This window comes from Jaculus jaculus, chromosome 4 (assembly GCF_020740685.1).
Source record: "Jaculus jaculus isolate mJacJac1 chromosome 4, mJacJac1.mat.Y.cur, whole genome shotgun sequence".
Lineage (NCBI taxonomy): Eukaryota > Metazoa > Chordata > Mammalia > Rodentia > Dipodidae > Jaculus > Jaculus jaculus.
In genome coordinates this window covers 78232776-78239225 of record NC_059105.1, presented here as the reverse complement: position 1 = coordinate 78239225, position 6450 = coordinate 78232776, and the positions used below count along the sequence as shown (strand labels likewise).

Sequence of the window (6450 nt, the reverse complement as noted above, 5' to 3'; positions counted from 1 at the left end):
TTAGATCTTAAATTTTTGAGACAAGGTCTGATTATGTAGCTTAGGTTGGCTTTAATATTGCAACATAGCTCTGGCTTCCTCATCATTCTGCATTTATTTCCTAAGTTCTGGAATTATAGGTGTGAGCAAGCACCCATGTTATGTGGGTTAAAGTTTTTATTAAATTTTCTTTTAAATATTTTTACTTATTTGCAAGCAGAAGGAGGGAGGTAAGAAGGAAGGGATTGAGGGAGAGAGAATGAATATGAATGGGTTTGGGGAAGCAGGGAGACATGTCCCTCTTTATTCATTTGGCTTTATGTAGGTCCTGAGAAATTGAACCTGAGCTGTCAGGCTTTGTAAGCAACCACCTTAAATCACTAAGCCATCTCTCCAGTTGCAAAAACAAGCAAGCAAACAAACAACTTTTTATTGAAAATTTTCTTGTGTATAGACAATAAACCATGATAATTCCCTCCCACCATCTCCATTGCCCCCTTCCAAATCCATTCTCCATTGAATCCCTTCTTTTCAATTAGTCCAATTAGTCCTCCTACCTCTGCCTTTAGTGCTGGGATTAAAGGTGTGTGCCACCATGCCCAGCTCTCCTATTTTGATTTGACCATTTGTTTTTCCTATTATGATGGTCTTTTGTAGGTAGTGTCAGAAACTGTGATGAATGAGACATTTTATTACATGTATACATTGTTAATGGATCACACAACCAGGCTTATTAATATATCCATCATCACAGTTGTGCCCCTTATGTGAATACTTAAGATCTACCGTTTTAGTAAACTTCAAATATACAATAAATGAGTAAGTAGAGTCACTATTTCCTTTTTTGTTGTTGTTGTTGTCATAGAAAATGATGAATTAGGTAAAACTTTTATTTTCAAGCTCTTCAAAGATTTCCTTTACAAACACAATGGATCGCTCTAAAAGTATCCCAAATTCAATCAACAGCACATAATCCAAGTAAAACACTTGTGACATGAATAAATCCTTTAGCTTGTGATCTTTGTACATGACTTGTTTTTAACCATTTGCAATGTTCTTTATACAGGTCACATTTCCAACTCTTTTTAAGGACATGAAAAGTATTTTTTTTTAAGGACATTAAAAGTACAAGCAAAAGTATAAAGAAACTTCAAAAAAAGATCAGTTTACATCATATATAAGATGGGCAACCTAACATAATATAACATTATCCTTTCAAACAAGTCTGATAAGAAACTTCTTTTAAGTTTAGTGTTAAAATATTTTTTTCTCATTCAGAAATGAAAATCTCATTTAGAAAACCAGAATATCATTTGATTAGTAAAGCTTGTTCTTTCCCAATTTTATACTTCCTTCTCTTCATTTAGTAATTCTAAATCCCTAAGAACAAATTTTATTATAGTATAAAACTCTTTAGAACAACAAATTATAAATACTCAATTATTTTAGTAAAAATGTTTTCTTCCTAAAATGAAAACATCCAGTAAATAGAACATACATGATATTCTACATATAGCAACACAGTATTTCACTTATAAAGGAGGTGCATTTTAGTATATTTGGTGGTAAGATTTTTGTTTGTCTTAATACAAAATACTTTAGCAAAAGAAATAAGCCATTTATCATTTTAAAATCCTACTCTTTTACTTGGTTTCCTTATTTGAATAGAAAAATCATTAATTTCTGTAGAATTTTGCCTATAGGACCAGACCAGAGAAGGTCTGAAATATCTAAGTCATTTAGAAAACTTGAGACTTGGAGGCATTCATTCATCACTTGGTGCTTGAAGGCATTCTTCAATAAAGTTCTTCCCTACAGTTTTCAGAGTAAAGCACAGGATCTGGGCTCCCTGAAGGGTTTACTTCCAGCTGGGGAACCAACCAGCAGGGCGTCCTTGCAGGCATTCTACATGCAGTACTGTTGAAGCTCTGCAGCTGCCTGTGAGACCTTGATCCTCTCCACGCCGGCCTCCAGCTTGAGCTGCTCCACCAGGTGCTGCAGGGCGCTCACGCTGGCCCCGGAAGACATGGCGGTGACGGTGCTGGCCTAGAGTCACTATTTCAATGCAGTTTTTATTTCACCTTGGCTTACTGTGTTTCTCATTTCCAGCTTTACATTAGTTTGGGTTTCTTTAGGATTTCTATCTCTTGTTTGGGTTCCATTTTTGCTATCCTTGTTTGACTTCATCATTTCATCTAGGTTTTTGTTTTTAATTTTCTTAAAATTCATTTAGGCTTTATTTATGTCCTCTTTGAATATATTCAGAATTGCATTCATGCATTCTTTTCAGTGTTTCTTGTATAAATTTATATTCTTTTGAGTTGTCTGAGTTTTGTATGAGCAGGTCTCCTGAGGATCCTCTGCGATGGGGTTCATAGTATTTGGGGGAGATATATTGGCTTGGTTTTTCATGTTACCCATTTTGTGTTGAGACCCATCTAGATGTAGTATGTTGTTTAGGTCTTTCTGGTACACCTATGTTAAGGGAGTATTCATAATGGTACTTGGGGCTTTTCTGAATCCATCTGTCTTTGGTCTGCTTTGTTCAGTCTTTGAGATACTTGTTGAACTCTCCCTTAACCACTTGGCACTACTCTGGGTGAGCAGGAATGGAGCTGGGTAGAAGCTGGTACCTGAATTTGGTGAAGGCTGCTCAGTGGCAGCCTGGAGGTCCTTTAATACATTATTGTGCCTTTCATCAAACCTTGAGATCCCTTGTGTGTTTTCCCTTTTCTTTCCACCTTTCAGAATTTCCCTATGCTTGGTACATTTTATCCAAGGATTTTTATTGTGTCATAGCATATATATGAAGGTCAGAGAACAGCCTTGGGATGTCTGTTTTCTACTTTTTTTTTTTTGCCTCCTTTGACACAAGGTTTCTTGCCATTGCAAATGAACTGCCAGACTGCAAATAACATGTGAGCTTTGGACACATTGTCTAGGGATATTAGATCACAGATACATGTTACACTTTTCATCTGGCTTTTACATGAGTGCTGGGGAATTGAACACAGGCCAGCAGGCTTGACAAGCAAGTGCTTTTAACTGCTCAGACTTCTTTCTAAGTTCTTGCTTACAGCTTTCTAGGGCTTCTCTAGATCGTATCTCTAAACTCATCCTGCCACTCAGTTTCTAAGGCTTGTGGAAGAAGGAGGAGGAGAATAAGAGGAGGAAGAAAAGGAGAGCAGCAGCATTAGCAACAATAAAGAAAGGAAGGTGAGAGGAGGGGAACAGAGGTCAGAAGAGAATAGTGGAGAAGATGAAACTGGAGCTGAGGACAAGATATATCCTTCTAATGAGTTACTTACTCCAGCTGGGTCCTCCTCCTAATAGTCCATTCACCTATGAATGCATTAGTAGACAAAGCCACTGATAAAGTGACAGCCCTCATAATTCATGATTCAATCACTTTTCAAAGCCCCACCCTTGAGCAGTGCTGCATGGGGGACCAAGTTTCAACTCATGAACCTTTAGGGCTATTTTGTATCTAAACCACAGCACTGGTCTATAAAATATTATACCTTAGTAACATAGGACATTGTTTATTCAGTTGATTGCTTACCTGATCTTGTGAGCTGTGGCTCTTTGCTACGATCTAGCATTGTGAGTAAACTATGTGTGTACAAGCCTGAAGCAGGAGAATCATGAGTTCAATGGTAACCTTGACAACATAGCAAATGCTGCCTAAACAAACAACCAAATACCAACCCCTCAGCGTTCAAAATAAAATTTCTATTGAATACATATTATTTTCACATAGTGAATTTGCAAATAAAACCATCATAAATTTGAGATTGTTTATTCTGTATATTATTTATTTTTATTATTTTTATTTTTTTAATTTAATTTTTATTAATATTTTCCATGATTATAAAAAAAATCCCATGGTAATACCCTCCCTCCCCCCTTATTCTGTATTTTAAAGACTTGTGTCTTTAGTTTGTTCCATCCTGAAATCCAGAGTAGTCTCCCTGTAAAGTATCTTTTGTCATATAATAAAACATATCACAGGTCATATCCATGGATGTAGAAATCTTTGGAATATCATTATTTTTTCTACCACAAGAAGTCTAATGAAAGGTGGAAAGGTCTTATATAAAGGAATCAATTTAAAGTTAATAACTAGAGAAAATGTATTTTTAAATAACAAAAGGCATGAAAGTAGAATAATGAAGACACTTGTGAAATATTTTAGGAACTATAGAATCCAACTGAAAAACATAAATAGGAGCTGAAGAGATGGCTCAGTAAGAATGCTTGCTGCACAGTCATGGTTGGCGCTGAGCCTGATTTCCCAGAACCCATGTAAACAGCTGGGTATAGTCATGCATGCCTTTAACCTTAGTACTATGATAAACAGAAACTGGAGAATCATTGGGGCTCACTGGCCAGCCAGTCTGATAGAAAACAAGACAAAACATATAAATGGACATATTTATTTCAGAGATGTTCAAAGGGGAAAAGACATCCACATTTTCTCAATGTCCAGTATCTACCAGTAGTTGTATAACACAAAACAGTATCAGAGATCTTTAGGACTATAAAGTGTGAAAACTGTTTTCCTTAGAAGAATAGAACTGATAGAGTAAATCTGTATTACAAAGGGGTTTTATTAGATGGTTATACATTATATGAGCTGGGTAGTCCCACAGTGGCTGCTATCTGCATGCTGGAGAGGCTGAAAACTTGGTAGCTGCTCAATCCATGATTCCAAATGGTTCAGCAGTCCCAATCTGGTGCTGAAAGCCTATGGGATTCCTAGAGATCCACTGGTCTTTAGCTCACATTGGAAGCTGGGTTCCAATGTCAGGGAAGGATGGCAGTAACACAATGAATGTACTCACCAGCAAGGAACGAGGGAAGTCAGCAGAAAGGGCTGCTTTGTTCTTGAAATCTCTATATGTAGGTTGCCATAGGAAGGGCTTCTTACTCTGAAGAAAGGCCTTTTCCTCTTCTGTAATCTCTTCTGGAAATACTCTCAAAGACTTTCCCAAAAGGCATGTCTTTCATTTCATTCCTGATCCAGTCAAGTTGACAATAGAACTTAACCATCACAAATATGTGTATGTATATAGAATAATGTAAATTCTGGCACAAAACATAAACTATGAAGCAGGAATAAAATTGCAGTTACATGTGATCAAATTTAAATTGTGATCAGCTTAAAATAAAGTTACAAGGATGAGATATTCTGTTTATGGCCAATGGTAACTATTAAGGAAAATCTGTCATATGTGAGTGAAAGATAGGAAGGATTCAGCTCAACTATACAAGTTCAATAAATCACAAAGGAAGACAGCAAAATATCTAAAAGCAAACAGAAAATAATGAACAACATGGTAGTAATATGTCCTTACCTTACTTATCAATAAATACTTTGAATGTAAGTAAAGTTTCCAAGAAAACAACAGAATTATTAAATGAATGAAAATACATGTACATACATGCATGGGTGTGCATGCACACGCACAGAACATTAGAGAAAAATACTTACCTCAAACAGCCGGGCGTGGTGGCGCACACCTTTAATCACAGCACTTGGGAGGCAGAGGGAGGAGGATTGCTGTGAGTTCGAGGCCACCCTGAGACCCCATAGTGAATTCCAGGTCAGCCTGGGCTAGAGTGAAACCCTACCTTGAAAAACCAAAAAAAAGAAAAAGAAAAAAAAAAAGATACTTACCTCAGACAACTCATCCCCGGCGACCCTCGGTGCTCTGGGCCCGGGACTGTGCTCCAGCGACAAAGCCCGCCGCTGGGGCCACCGCGCTCCCCATGGCCGCTGGGGCAGGCTTTTAGGACTCACCTATCAAAATGGGCAGAATTTTCCTTGACCATATTGGTGGTCCCCGTCTGTTTTCTTGTGCCCACTGTGACACAATCCTGACCAACCGTTCAGAGCTTATATCCACTTGGTTAACCGGTGCGACTGGTAGAGCATTTCTTTTTAACAAGGTAGTAAATTTGCAGTAAAGTGAAGTTCAAGACCCGGTCATGCTCACTGGCCACCACATGGTTCGAGGTGTGAGCTGCAAGAACTGCAATAGCAAGCTGGGATGGGTCTACGAGTTCGCCACGGAAGACAGCCAGTGCTACAAGGAAGGCTGCGTGATCCTGGAGCGCGCTCTAGTTCGAGAGAGTGAGGGCTTCGAGGAGTATGTGCCATCTGATAACTCTTGAAGAAAAAGAGAAAAATCCATCGTTTCCTAGGTCTCCTTCACCAAAAACAAATCTACTTACATACACTGTCCACCTTAGCATCAGAATTGGATTCATGAACTGCGGAACAAGAGGTTGTGAGGATCGAAGATGGAAACGTTTTCCTTTTTTTTTTTTAAAGTCTTCCCCCCCACCCCCTGTATTTTCCATCCATCAGCAGTTTATAGAGAGAATATGCAGGTGCCCTTACTCTTCCCTCTGTCTGCATCTTGAGTCAGAAGTCTTATCTGCAGCTACATAACATGTGAGGAACAA

The 6450-nt window shown here is 38.2% G+C and overlaps 2 pseudogenes; one reads left to right on the top strand and one right to left on the bottom strand.

The window, feature by feature from the left end:
• Positions 1–1748: 1748 nt before the first annotated feature.
• On the bottom strand, positions 1749–2007 carry LOC101599430 (annotated as a pseudogene).
• Positions 2008–5790: 3783 nt separating this feature from the next.
• On the top strand, positions 5791–6156 carry LOC101599722 (annotated as a pseudogene).
• Positions 6157–6450: the final 294 nt, after the last annotated feature.